The sequence below is a fragment of the Anomalospiza imberbis genome, chromosome 5 (genome assembly GCF_031753505.1).
Source record: "Anomalospiza imberbis isolate Cuckoo-Finch-1a 21T00152 chromosome 5, ASM3175350v1, whole genome shotgun sequence".
Lineage (NCBI taxonomy): Eukaryota > Metazoa > Chordata > Aves > Passeriformes > Viduidae > Anomalospiza > Anomalospiza imberbis.
The window spans coordinates 27657274-27672549 of record NC_089685.1 but is presented as its reverse complement, the minus strand read 5'-3'; the positions used below and the strand labels follow the sequence as shown (position 1 = coordinate 27672549).

Sequence of the window (15276 nt, the reverse complement as noted above, 5' to 3'; positions counted from 1 at the left end):
CCTAGACTTGCTGAGTGACATAACAGTATGTATCTTTAACACATATTATTCAATATCTACTAATGGTTACTATGACTAAAGAGGCTTTTCATCCTAATATGATGCATCATAAATTTTCTTCCAATTAATTGTGTTACTTAAAATAATATAACAACATCACAAAACAGTGTTTCTGTTTCTAAGACTTGGTCCTATAAAAAAAACCCAAATATTTGCCTGCGTGTCTCCACCATGGCAATGACCAACACATCTGCCATGAGAACATGCCTAAAATTTCATAGCTGCTAACTGGATTTTTTTGGTAAATCACTATGAACACTGGGATACAGCTAAAAAAGCAGAGATAGGGGTCCTTAAAAACTCCACTCATATTTCAACTGTCTGCTCAAGAAATACAATCTAGGAGCACCAAAAAATGTAGAGGAAAAATCCCAAACAACTGAACACGGAGGTCAAATATCTAACTAAGGGCTACAGGTAAGCTTGTAAATTCAGTCAGGTGTCAGACTTGAATCCTTAAAGCAGCAACTTAGAGTTGATTTTTAGAACACTAGAGCAAGGCTAATCTGTGCTTAATATGTAAACTGTTTTACATATTCCCTGAAGGCCTGTATTGGATTTGGCCCTTCTGAGGATTTAAACAGAGTAGCACTTACTTTTTAGATCCTGCTCAGCTTAAATTATTAACTGCTTTGGCTGGTGTGACTACAGACATGGTCAAGCAAAGCTGTGGATAGCCCTCAAATAGGTAGGTAAGCTTAGTAAGCCTAGCAAGTTTAGATGCCTCCAGAATCAAATCAGCATCTGATTTGATCTAAACAGATGTCTCAGTCTTGCTTGGGTTCTTTCTGGTGTCCTAAATACTTGACTGGATTGAGATTATTTTACCTTTTTAATCCCCTCACATAAAAATGATGGAATGGAGCATAAAACTAATGGTGTAGTGACATCTATTTCAGCAGTCCTTTACAGCCTGAACAAATACACATCATCTCTTATGCATGTATACATACTTTACTGTTTTTCAAAGACTTGGTTGAGATGTTTGAATTTAGTGTAACTGCAAATCTGCTGAAGACCGTGAGTTTACAATGGAGGGAGTGAAAACGTAACTTGCATAGTTTGGCTTGAAGCAAATCACTAAATATGGGGATCAAGGAGAGGAAAGAATTCTGCTTAACCATTAAAATTCTCAGTAAGTTAGAATTCAGAGTAAGTGAGAGAAAATAAACTAAGAAAACACATTTTTACAGCTTGGAGATGGTAAAAACAAGTACGTAGATGATGGTGTCATTAGGACAGTTCTTCATGCTTTGACACTTTTAGAGCATGCAAATAATCTCGTTGCTCCTTAAGTACAAATAATTCAGCACAAACTTCAATAAGACAAACATTTTCAACGGGCCCATCTCTTTCCCTCTGAAATGTTTTGCAATAGAACAAAAAAGTGCTTATAAGAAAAAAAAATCAATGCATCATCAGCCTGCTTTGACAGCCATACCATAGTGAAGTGGTAAGTGAAGCCATACCCTGAGTGAAGACTCTCAGCTCAAATCCTTGTAAATATGCAAAGGGCATAAAAATATAGCTCAGCTGAAACACTCCCTGAAATATTAATTTATTTACCTGGGAGATGTGATGAAACAGACGTTCTTTCTATTTTCCTAATTTTTTTCTACCCATCAGAATTCAGTGCAGCGGTTTCAGAGCAATACCTAAGGAGAAGGCAATATACTCTGTATTACACTGGTTAACTATCTTCTTCACATCCCTACAGCTAACCCCAAAAGCACTGACTGTCCAGAAGTATTCCTGCAATCTTGGAGATACTCTTGAGAAAACCATACCGTGCAAAAGAGCAGAATCTGATTCACAGATTCAACTTCCCCAACTCTACTTGGGGAACTAGAGCAGAAACCACTAATATTAGCATGAAATGCTGGAATAGTTATGCTAAAGAGGAGGTCACGCAGAATAGGGACATTGACAGAAACTGAGGACTAAGGCATTCTGTCAGGTTTAAAACCCTAACAAGTACATGAACAATGGAGGGTAAACAGTGCAGAGGGAACAAACTGTACAAACTCCAGCTAGCTGCCCTGGGTACATTTTTTGGAGATGGGGGCTGGGGACTAGCCATCTATGTGCAACACCTATTTAACAGGTAAAAGTTAGCCTGCTTGCTCATTTAATTTTAAATAATTCTGTTGAAGTAGTTACAATTACATCTGTTATCTGCCCACCATTAAAAACTGAAAGGAACAGAGAACTGTGACACAAACATTTCAACACTATAGAAATATTCTTGCCTTTCTCTCTCAAAGTGAGAGTTGATAATCTTCACAATGATTACAGCTGTGCAAATCAAGTCTGTTCCTGTTTTATACAGCACTAATTCATACTGCCACTGCTCCCAGCAAAATTTACATGGGACCTAAGTAAATGAACCAACTTATAATTTGTTTGCAGATATCATCAGTGTTGTGGTACATTTCATACCCAGGTCGCTACGCTTGGGAATGCTGCTGAGGATCATATGTGCAGGGGTGAATAGTGTCCTAACAATGGTTAGAAAGAACTTGCCTGTTTCAAGATTCTCTGAAAGTGATTTCTGAAGCGATTTTGACATCATTGGACACCTCAATTCTATAGATAAAATAAAGCAGGGAAGGTTGGAATTTAAGTTTTCTTTTTTTCTCCACTACCTTTTTCTTTTTTTTTTTTTTCTTGAACCTCTGCCCAGCCAGAGTGAGGCCACCTCTGGAGTGCTGTGTCCATTTCTGGGCTCCTCAGGGTAAGAGAGACATGGCAGCTCCTGAAGCATGTCCCATAGAAGGAGAAAAAGATGATTAAGGGGCTGGAGCATCTCTCTTACATGTCAAGGCTGAGAGAGCTGGGCCTGTTCAGCCTCGAGAAGGGACAACTGAGAGGGGACCTCATCAATGTCTGGAACTGGAAGTTCATGGAGCAGATCATCTTGAGTGCCATCATGCGTCATACAGGACAACCAGGGGTTCAGGACCAGCCAACAGGGATTCAGGAAAAGCAGGTCCTGCTTGAGCAAACTGAGCTCCTTGTACAACAAGGTGACCCACTTAGTGGATGAGGGAAAGGCTGTGAATGTTGTCTACTAGACTTTAGTAAAGCCTTTGATACTGTTTCCCACAGCATTATCCTGGAGAAACTGGCTTCCCATGACTTGGATGGGCATACTCTTTGCTGAGTAAAAGCCTGGCCGGATGGCAAGGCTCAGAGAGTGGTAGTGAGTGGCAGCAAGTTGGCAGGTGGTCACCAGTGGTGTTCCCCAGGGCTCAGTATTGGGGCTCATCCTGTTCAGTATCTTTATCATTTATCTGGACAAAGGGATCAAGTGCACCCTCAGGGAGTTTGAAGACAATGCCAAGCTGGGTGAGAGCATTGTTATGCTGGAAGGAAGGAAGGCTCTGCAGAGGGATCTGGACAGGCTGGATTGATGGTCTGAGGCCAACTGTATGAGATTCAACAAAGCCAAGTGCCAGGTCCTGCCCTTGGGTCACAACAACTCCATGCAGTGCTACAGGCTGGGGGAAGAGTGGCTGGAAAGTGGCCCGGTGGAAAAGGATCTGGGAGTTTTGGCCAGCAGCCATCTGAATATGAGCCGGCATGTGTCCAGGTGGCCAAGAAGGCCAATGACATCCTGGCCTGTATCAGCAATAGTGTGGCCAGCAGCACCAGGGCAGTGATTGTTCCTCTGTACTCAGCACTGGTGAAGCTGTACCTTGAATCCCATGTTCAATTTTGGGCCCCTCACTACAAGCAAGACATTGAGGGGCTGAAGTGTATCCAGAGAAGGGCAATGAGGCTGGTGAAGGGTCTGGAGCAGAGACCTGATGAGGAGGACCTGAGGGAGCTGGGGCTGTTTAGCCTGCAGAAAAGCAGGCTGAAGTGGGACCTTATGAAAGGAGGTTGTAACAAGGTGGAGGTTGGCCTCCTCTGCCAAGTAACATGAGATAGGACAAGAGGAAATTGTTGCAAATTGTGCCAGGGGAGGTTTAGATTGGATATTAGAAAAAATTTCTTCACTGAAAGGGCAGTCAAGCACTGGAACAGATTGCCCAGAGAAGTGGCTTAGTCACCATGCCTGGAGGTATTTAAAAGACATGTACACATGGCACTCTTGGGACACAGTTTAGTGGCGAACTTGACAGTGCCACTGTGTTAATGGCTGGATGGGATGATCTTAGAGGTCTTTTCCAACCTAACCCATTCTGTGATACTATTGTTCTGTAAAAATGAACACTTTCAGTTCAGAGCAGGATAAGTACCTTGGATCAAAACTTCAGAAGCACAGATGACATTTTGGATGAACCACCATTGCACCTGTTATTACTTCCCCCCACAGTCTACTGTTATCCAGAAAGCTTTCCATTTATTACTATATTTTTCTTCTTGTTTAGAATAAACAATGTGATTTTAGCCAGTTTTACTGACATTGACTATTAAATTGCATCTGTTTAAATGGATAGATCCATGTTGTTATGTTATTTTAGTGGGAAGACTTCAAATAACAGGTATAGTTTACTAGGATTCATATTTTTAGTATTTATCCTTCATTTTTCCAATGTTATTCAATCAAATCTGTGACTAGCTTCATTTGGCTTAATTAAATCTTGGTTTGATTAAGATGTGTTCTATCTTTACTGCAGCTGATTCTGCTAACTCTCTGTTCTCCAGCCATTTTCTTGTACCTTCATTACCAAAGGACAAGAAAAGAGAATTTATTCAAAAAACATAAATTAATGTCTAATTTCATGCATTTCACAATTATGTAAATGTGAACAATTTCTCTGCTAATATGATGTTAAAGGATTAGTATGGCTTTTAAATGAATGTATTTTTTAGTTTAATGTATCAAAAATAAAACCCAGCGGCGTAATTCTCACAATAAATCTTACATTTCTAATAGAGTTTTAAAACATCATTAAAAAACTGAAAGCTAAATGGGATGTGCTAACCTACATTTCCATGCTGTTGCTCTTTCATTTGAAATACGTTTTATATGTTAAGAATATTTTCAATTTCTCATTTAAAAGAATCAGAGAAGGCATTTAACACCACAGAAATAACGTAATTTCAGGTGCAATTTAAGCAAGTAGAATAGAACAAAGCAAATAACTAGAGCCTGAGTATGCCTTTTTATAAATTCATTAAATTAAACCTTAAGGGTAAAAGAAGCTCATTTATTCATCAAGAAGTTAATCCAGTTTGTTCTCTAACTAGTAACATTTTTTTACATTTTTTTGTATGTCTATGCTATTCATTAATGAAACAAAAAAATTTTACCCAGGACTTAAGATCTATTATGTAAGTAAACATTACACTTTGATGTAAAAATTTACATTGTTCACAGAATCATTTGAATTTCACATTCATAATACCACTCAGGAGACAAAGGAAATTTCTTTCATATTGCTGTGTTCACTACTATTTTCTTTGACTTTTTAAAACTAATTTATCCTTTACATCAAAATCTCAAATGCAAACAGTACACATTGCAAGAATAATATTTTTTCTGTGTAAATTAAGCCCATCACAGTTCTGCACAGTTACACCAATGGATGACAAAAAGCTTTTTTCCATTAGAGGTATTCTCTCTCTCACATGAATACTATTCTAAGCATATATTATATCCTCCCACAAAATACTAAATACTGAGTTACAGAAAGATTCTTCAAGGAGAAAGAAAAAGAACATTTCAAGAGGAAAACACAATACAAAATCCCAAAATAACAAAAAAAAATTATAAAATTCTTGAAATTCTGTCATTAGTACTGCAAAAGCACTTCATTACACAACTTGTAAACCAGACTGTAAATTGGTACTGGTAGACTGATAAGCATATTATTTTATCCACAACAGAGAATGAGTACATTCAATGATTCAAAAATAAAAAGAGCTTATTTGCATATATACATATATAATATTTGTATTACACAATGCGGCTTCCAAAGTAATACCTGCTTGTTATGACAAGGATGTCTACACAGAGAAACAAGGTAGCACTGAAATGCACTGAATTCCTATTCCACAAAAAGGCACTAGTTAATAATTATGTATCCATCTTCTTTCCAAACTACCATTTTTTTCCTAAGCCAGGTTATTTGCTCAATTTCTAGACATACACAAAAAATGAAAACCAAATTTCTCTCCAATTACCCAGGTACACTAAGAGTAATTTCTTACAACTATTAAAATTTTTTTCATTCAATTTTGCCAGCTCTAATCTTTGTTGCAGTTGTAACATCTAATGCACCTTTTTAATGCAAATGCGGTATCAAATATGAACATTTCAGAAAGAAAAACTCAAGAAACTATGACAGTGAAGGCATCTTAAAAGTGAAAATAATTCACTCCTCATTAACTTTGATTACTTCAAATGTTTGGCTACACTTTATAGTTTTTATTAATTACCTTACTCTTTGAGGCAATTTTCAGTCAATCCAGTCATAGTTAGAGAACAACAGTGTATCAAGGCAGCTTGTCAGTTAGACCCTTCTCCTTCACACATCTTGAAATATTGATCCTTCAAAGAAAATACAAAGGACTGTTCACTCAACTCTCAAGCAACACCTGCAGGTAATACAGCCATAATAGTATAACATTGTTTTGGATTCCAGCACATAAAGAATGAAAAATTGCTATAAATCAACATTAAAGGCCAAAATTATTTTCTCAGACATGCTAATTTGAATTGAGAGAGAAGCTGTCATCCCAGGATTTTTAATTTTACATTAAATTGCCTTACTGCTTATACAACAGACAAACTGTAATATAACTAAAATCAGAAAGTACTCTTTAATCTTTAATATATAATTAAATTTTGGTGGTTTTTAAGTTTATCCAGAGATATAGCACCACTAAAAACTGTGCTTTGTTGTATTCATTTTAATCAAATATTATTTTAATTGGGTCTGTAAGGACATGTAGAAACTACTGCACCATAGGGAAGAAAGTAATTTTTGATCTTCTATTCTTACATCTCTGAAACCAGCCTGGTTTGCAGTCTCACCTTTAACTTCCCTTCAGGCATTATTCCCTAGGGTTCCACAGCTTCAATTCCCAATTCAGACTTGCTCAAAAGAATAATGTATCTCAAAGCAGAACTTCTGGAAATCAAGACATATGGAAATGGGGATGTCTTACCAAATTTTCCATATGATATATGGGAAGAAGTTGAAACCTAAGGTAGCGCTCCTGGGAAATGCTTCACAGACCACATGGACATAGCACAAACAAAAAGGCAACTCTACCCAGCCGGTAGGTTCCTGATGTTTAAGAAGGTGCCACCATGTGAGCACACTACAGAACCGGAGGGCCTCCTTCCAAAAAGGAGCAAGAAATCAAGACAAGACCTTCCTTAGACAAGCAGTTGTGAATGTACTCCCTCCCCCACCCCGATTACCCCTAAGTCCAATTCCTTCTAGGAGACAGAAAGGGGCTGCCTTTCCTTCCTTCAGAAAACCTGTAAGCTAGCCAGCACCACCAGACTGATAGAAAAGCTATTCTCCATACTGCTGAGTGCAGCCATCAATAAAGAGAAAGCGTGATGGGAAATAAAGCCCATCATGGGAAAAAACCTCAATCAGACCTTGAATAAGAACAGTCTACCTCATATTGAAGAAGAGGGTTTGAGACATGGCCTTTCTTACTGTCAGAACAATAAACTAATAAATCAATAATACCCTCACACAGAAAGCAGTTACAATAGCTAAGACTGGCTGGCAAATCCAGGCTGTGAAATTGGGGTGGCCCTTCTCCTAGTCCTCCTTCTTTCCTTACAGGAACTTGACTCAAGCTGTTTCACTGCAATCATTTGACAAGTAGTTCACCAGTTTCTACCCTAAACAACAAGTTAAATTCATACCTGTATTCTACAATTTAGTTAGGTTCAAATTTGCCAGGCAACATTTAACTTGAAATTAAAAGCTTCGCTTCCTGTCAGAGTCAGATTTAAGGTGGCAAATCAACTTTCATCTCTAAATGCATGAAAACAATGTTTCTCATTCATGACATATAAAAAGTTCTAAGGATGGGGGTATGGGGAATGCATTAAGGTTTTCTACATTTGTGGGTATGGTTGGGGTTTTGCACTGAGTTTTATGCAGAATTGGATCAAATTTATGAAAGGGATTATATCACGTTGGTTGCCTGTGCAGCAGTCACTAGACAGCAATGAGCAAAGAAGCCATTGCGAGATTCCTCTTCCTGGGGGAAAAAAGCAGAAAACAGGCATCAATATATTTAGGGATTTTCAGCAGGACATACTAATACTTTTCCTATAAACCTGAATAGCAGAAAAAGAAAAAAAATCTGCGTCTCCTTTAAGATTTATACCATGAAGAGTTTTGGCTTTCTCATATTTGAAATGTGAATGGAACACAAAGGCAACCAGGCCCTTTGTACCCTGTATCATTATTTTAAAAATGTGTACAAGTTTTCACAGTGCATCACAGGGATCTCTGCATTCATACTTGTGTCTCATTTTTAACTTCACAACTCATTCTGTAAGAGGAGATGGTTTCTTTAAAAAGGAGTCACTTGGAAGTATCATCCATGAAATCATGGAGAGGGTAAAAATGAAATAAGATCTTTTCTTGCTCTTCTTTAATCTTGATAGTGAGTTCCCAGCGTAAGGCTGGGTCCAACAGATTAAATGGATTTTCACATTTAATGTTTGCTGCTGGGTAGTTGCCAGGTAAGATAATAAATTTCTGCTTAATTAAACCACATTCCTTTTTTTCCACAACAGCTGATAATCTTGGCTATGTTCAACGCTGCAAGATGTATTCACATCAGTATATGCTGGGAAAAGCATGATACACCTTCTGTTTAATGTCAAAAACCAGTATTTCCAGACATAAAATTAAGATTGGCATGACCAAGTCTCTCTGAACTTCACAATTAAGCTTTCTCACATATTTAATCAGAGACAGTTTACCCTAAGTCATTATGCTGGTTTGGCAGAGATATTGAATGTCATGGGGAAAACAGAAAGAGGAAGGAAAGATTCAAATATTTAAAATGGCTAAAAGCATAGTTAAACAATTGTTTTAACAAATGAACCACTTCAGTGTATTTGAGTCAAGACACCTGCACCAAAAAAAAAAAAACCCAGGTCAAAAATATGAGTTCAGAAACCAAATAAAACTAAACCTGAACAAACTTGACTGCTGGGTTGATAAAATAAGTCATCTATACAACTGGTTTTGCTACTATAAAAGCATGAAGGGACAGGTTAAAAAAGTAGTTTCCCCTTTATTTGCCAGAAATCACTGTAATCTCTTGATCATTGAAGTACTTTATCAGAAGGTACTTTTCAGTACTTAAATCTTTCATATACCCTAAACAACTCCAGGTATGAGAAAAGGAACATTCACAGAGGCTTGAACAATTACTTTTCTTCTTTGGATTGCTGGATGGAATCACAGAATTATGTAAGGAAATTATTTCCACAAATTAAAATAGAACCTTTGTGTGTGTGTGTGAAGGGGTGGAATTAGGGCCATCCATTCACTGGCTATTCTCCCTTCTTTTAGCAAGAACAGACTTAGCATTCTCTCCAGCATTTCTTTTTACTTAAATAAAAAAGCTGGTACTTTATATAAGGGTGGATTTTCCCACTCTGATCTAAAGAGAAGTAGCTGTCAAGAAGATATGAAGAGATCCTGAGCTCTTCTGCTCCTCACTGCAAGCTCCTGCCCTCTCCCCTCACATTTAAGAATTGTAGCATCCCCAGTGAGCTACATCAGTTCATTGATCCAAGAGACAGCAAACCTCTACAAGAAAAGATTAGGTTTTGACATGACAGGGATTTCCTCAAAGGAACTACCTCTTTTGGATGACAGCCTGAAATTAAACAAGGTAAAGCAGCATGTGAAACTGTATCCCCAGCCTAAGTCTTCATGGAAGTGAGGTGAATGTAATACTGAAGTATTTCTATCACTCTATGCTGACTCTGTTCCTCCCTACTGAAGCACTGGCAAGAAATACTCTGCAAAGCCAAGGACAATTCCTTCTGAAGTAGAGTCAAACATCTGAAAATATGTATATAATATTAATTTTAAAATTCAAATAAAGATCCTGACTTAATCCATTTGACTCAATGAACAGTGAGTCAGTAACATCCACTGATTTTTAAAATCACTACCAAGTACATAAAGGCTAAAACATGTTCCTCAAAGACAGCCTCCCAAATAGGCTTTCTTTTCACCTACTTTGCTATGGCAAATTCACAGAATTGCAGACTTACTGCTTTTCCCAAGGAATTCTGTCAAAGTCTTCAAATTTTGTTTATGCTTGGCTTTTTCATTCAGACTAATGAGCCATCCAGTATTTTGAACAGCTGATTATTCTGAAAGACTTTCATTCAGACATTCTTTTCCATGACCTTCAGCAAGGACACAGTTTCGCCATGTGTCTGGGATTCACAGACATGACTTCTTTTTAAACTACTTTTCACTATAGCATCCCATTTCCTTCCAGGCTGTAAAACTTTCAGGTTTAAATACATTCAACTGCTGGATGCCACAAACAATCCTACAGTACTCCTAACATTAAAAATCCTACACTAAAATTTCTACCTCATAGAAAAGTGACTTCAGATCTAGCAATCTGGCTAAAAAGAGCACTAATCTGGACTAAGTTCTACTTTATTTATATCACTTCACATGCACAGAATTGTACTATATTCAGCAGAATTTCTTCTAAAACACACAGGGAAGAAGAGAACAGAACTGGATCTCCTGCCCTCACATACTTCCTGTGACATATCTGTATCACAAGAGCAGAGCAGCCTGTAAAGTCTATACTGATTTTTCTTTCACCATGTCTCAGACACATTTCCTAAGATGACAGGCGCATTCATAAATTTCACTGTACATTTTTATTTAAAACCACTGACATTTATTTTCCCCATCTTTATGATTCAAAGCATGCCCTTGTATTTCTTTCTAATGAGTTGCAGCATTGCTCCTAGTGTAGGCTGTTAGATATGTGAATTTTTAATTCTGAAGAGATGTAATATATTCTGCAGACTCCCTAAGTCATGTAAAAAGGAATGTCAAGCCTTTATTGGATTTCCCTGACTGAGTTTTATATCTACCAACCTTTTAAATCGTACTTGAATAAATCAGTGTATTTGGATTATCAGGAATAAAATAATTCAAGAAAGTGTAGGCAACTACCATACACCAATATATGCATTTTCCTGCAAAATAATTCTAACATAGTATCATCCTTCACATATATTTAACAGGATGTATCTTATAAATAGCATAAATTTTGCATCTGAAGGTTTTTATTTCTAAGGATAGGAAAATTATGACTAAGACACTCAAATCATATCTGAGAATCTGTAGCCGCCCAGTTAAGTTCCTACTGACTGGAAAGGAGGAGATATAACCCTCATTTTTACAAAAGGAAACAAAGGAAAACCCAGGGAACCACAGGCCGGTCAGTCTCACTTCAGTGCTTGGCAAGATCATGGAGAGCAGAATCTCCAGGAAACAATACTAAGACACATGGATGGTAAGGAGGTGATTGGCAACAGTCAACATGGTTTCACTAAGAGCAAACAGTTCCTGACAAACAATAGGATGACAGCATCAATGGATAAGGGAAGAGCAACTGATATCATCTCCCTGGATTTGTGTGAAGCATTTGACACTGTCCTGCATGACATCCTTGTTCCTAAACTGGAGATAAATGGATTTGATGGATGGATGGACCACTCAGTGGATAAGGAATTGGCTGGATGGTCACAGAGAGTTCTGGCCAATGGCTCGATATCCAAGTGGAGACCAGTGACAAGTAGTGTACCTCAGGGATCAGTGCTGGGACCAGGACTGTGTCACATCTTTGTCAGTGACACGGATACTGCCATTGAGTGCACCTCAGCAGGTTTGCTGGTGACACCAAGCTGTGTGGTGTGGTCAACATGCTGGAACGAAGGGATGATACCCAGAGGGACCTTCACAGGATTGAGGGGGTGGGTCTGTGCAAAACTCATGAAGTTCCACAAGGCCAAGTGCAAGGTCCCGGGCCAGGGCAATCCCAAGCACAAGTACAGGCTGGGCAGAGAATGGACTGAGAGCAGGCCTGAAGAGCTCTTGGGTGTGTTGAGAAGCTCAACAAAACCTGGCAATAGGTACTTGCAGCCCAGAAAGCCAAACGTGTCCCGGCTGCATGAAAGTAGTGTGAACAGCAGGGCAAGGGAAGTGATTCCCCCCTATTACTCTGCCCTCATGAAACCCCACCTGGAATGCTACATCCAGGTCTGGTGCCCCCAACACAAGAAAGGTGTGTACTTGTGTGCAACAAGTCCAGAGGATGGTAACAAAGATGGTCAGAGGGCTGGAGCACCTCTCCTATGAAGACAGGCTGAGAGAATTGGGATTGTTCAACCTGAAGAACAGAAGGCTCTGGGGAGACTTACAAGTTCCCCTAAAGGGGCCTAAAAGAAAGCTGGAGAGAGACTCTATAAGGGCAAGTATTGACAGGACAAGGGGGAGTGATTTTAAACTGGAAGAAGGTAGGTTTATATTGGATATTAGGAAGCTATTCTTTACTGTGAAGATGGTGAAGCACTGGAAGAGGCTGCCCAGAGAAAGTGTGGATGTCCCATCCCTTAAGTGTTCAGGGAGAGGCTGGATGAAGCTTTGAGCAACCTGGTCTAGTGTCAAGTGTCCCTGCACATGGACCTTTCCAACCCAAATCATTCTATTTTTCTATTAAAATTATGGTGTGATAAAGTAACTAACATTATATTAATAATATATGTGTGTGTGTATATATACACATATGCACACATACACATATGAAAAGATGAAAATAATATTCAGTCTGTCCTGTTACAAATTAGAGCTATATTTCTCAACATAATGAGAATTTTTGCTCTGATCTGTTGCACTGAATCTGTTGCAATGCACTGTTGTTGATCTGAATCTGTTGCACTTCTTTAAAAAAGCACCCTGAATGAAATTCCTGCAATTCCTGCTCACTGAATCTTAAATACTGGCACAACAGAGCTTTTCCATTTACACACTAGTTTGCAAATTATATCATTGTTACCCAATAGACAAATCATCTTTTAAAAAGGAATATGAAAAATTATATTTAAGGTATTTATGGAAAAGGGGTGCAAACGAAGACAGATCATTGACAGATAATTTGTTAGGTTAATATAATGTTCTGGAACGTGACAAAGAGGGAGAATTAACCCAACATTCTCCATTAGAATTCATTGAGCTAATATCAGAATTTTAAATCTATTTTTGTCAAATATTAGCTAAATGGTATACCATGTTAAAGAAAAGCTCATAGGAGAATAAAGATTTGCACAAGATTTGCTACTAATTTCATTTCAACTGTTGGTATCCTTTTAGGAAGAAAAAAAAAGAGAAAAAGGAACTTTCAAAGTACTGTCAATACAGTAAAGAAGAGAAATACTGCTTTTGACATGAATGCTGGCAAAGAGGCATCTCAATGTGTAGGTTATTCCAAAAAGGAGATTTTAAAAACACATTTAATTCATCTATGAGGGTCCAATGTGACATTCTTTCAAAAATTAATCCAGTGCTATTTTCGTGCTCAAAGCTTCATGGTCTTTTCAGGCAGCACCCTGGCGGAGCAGCTCACTGCCTCCACTTTGCCCAGGCCACTGACACTTTTCAGGTTCTGTTTAAGCTTCTGCCTCTCTTTCAGCATTGTCAGTGAGAACACACATACCAGCTGTCATCTTTTACAGGAAGTTTTCTACTAAGCAAGTTGTAGGTTTAAAGGTGCTGTACTCAGAAATTCAAAATTAATTTACACATGACCTTACTGACTACAGAGTGCAATGAAAAGCACATTAACCTTTCTTCATGAAAGAAAGCACATTTTTTGTACAGAGTTACCGGCAGTGACAGTCGGTAGAGCCTCTCCTTTTGCCATTTGACAGAGTACACTGCAGTAGGTAGACACAAAAGAGAGTTTCTACTGTTCCCAGAGTGTCTGCCCACCCTTTTTTCTACACCATCATGATTTGCATAAGGAAGGAATTACAAAACAAAAGCATTTAGTGAGTAATTAATGGATTCAATTTTTTTTTTTGTATTTTGCCAGGCAGAATATTCAATTTCTTCTGTTGTCTTGCCACTAGACTAGATCAGTAATTTCCATACAAAACTCAAGTACAAATTTTAGCATGAGAAGGATATATCATCTTTCAAAACAATTTCTTCCTTTTTAATTCATGTCTACTTTGGTGGTATTTAAAAAACTAATGAATATACAGACAGATGACTAGATGACAGATTTCAAAGGACTGTTTTTGCTTGCTGTGGCTAAACATTTGATGGTTTTCTTGCAGAAATGTGTTTCCTGAAAAACAGTTCATAGAAATTCCACAAAAAGAAAAAGAATTTATACTCAATAGCTGTAAAAGCCAAAACCACATGAACTGTAATTATTTTAGAATCTAAGTGGCCTTCAGCTTTTGTATATCCCAGTCTTTACTGTTTTGTTCTAGAACTGTACACTGTCATTATCTATTCTTTCAGCAGTATTAAAAGGCTTTACAAACTGCTGATACTCAGTCATTTACTCTCTGGTGAAGCCAGAGAGCTTTATAACATTATCGGACCACATCACATATCAAAAGACACTTAGCTTCTGCAAAAGAGGGTTCCCGATGCCAGACAGATTACATTATTGAGCTGTTACAGTACTCAGATCTGCTAATTTTTAGAAGGCCCATGAGAGTTCATGAATCCCAAAACAAAACTAAAAGCCTCTGTGGAATACATGAGATTATGTTTTCCTCAGCATGCATTATTTAAGAATGTTTCTGCTTTGGATTCTACAAATCCCATATAGATTAACCATTTAATAAAAGCCTGAAAATGAAGATGCTCCACAGATGCTTTTGCAGTGTAATAGTTTTTCTATTTCACAAAAGACTTACAAGGGTTGCAGAAAAAGGCGTAAGTGGAGAATTTTCATATCACAAATATTAGACTTCACCTTTTGCAGCAGAGGGAATGCAATCCCTGGTGTTTAATTAGAAGCCTGAAATCACCTACTACTTTGTACTATTCTAATACTGATCCCAAGTGAATGCTACATGATACCCTAAGCAGTTTTCCTCTCTGATGATAGTGCCCACACAGCTACGTTACAGGGTCAGTGAGATTTTTACCTCAGTTCTGTGGAAAGCTGAGGTCCTTCTTCCTGCATCTGCCTAAAAAGTTTAGGGCC

The 15276-nt window shown here is 38.0% G+C and overlaps 1 protein-coding gene across 10 annotated transcripts in view; it reads right to left on the bottom strand.

The window, feature by feature from the left end:
• Window positions 1-15276, bottom strand: part of NRCAM (neuronal cell adhesion molecule) — a 145751-nt gene that overhangs the window by 74011 nt on the left and 56464 nt on the right. For all 10 annotated transcript variants that reach the window (XM_068189990.1, XM_068189991.1, XM_068189993.1 and 7 more), the window contains exon 3: window positions 6451-6562. The gene's annotated coding sequence lies outside the window, so the exon portion shown is untranslated. The remainder of the gene's footprint in view (window positions 1-6450; window positions 6563-15276) is intronic.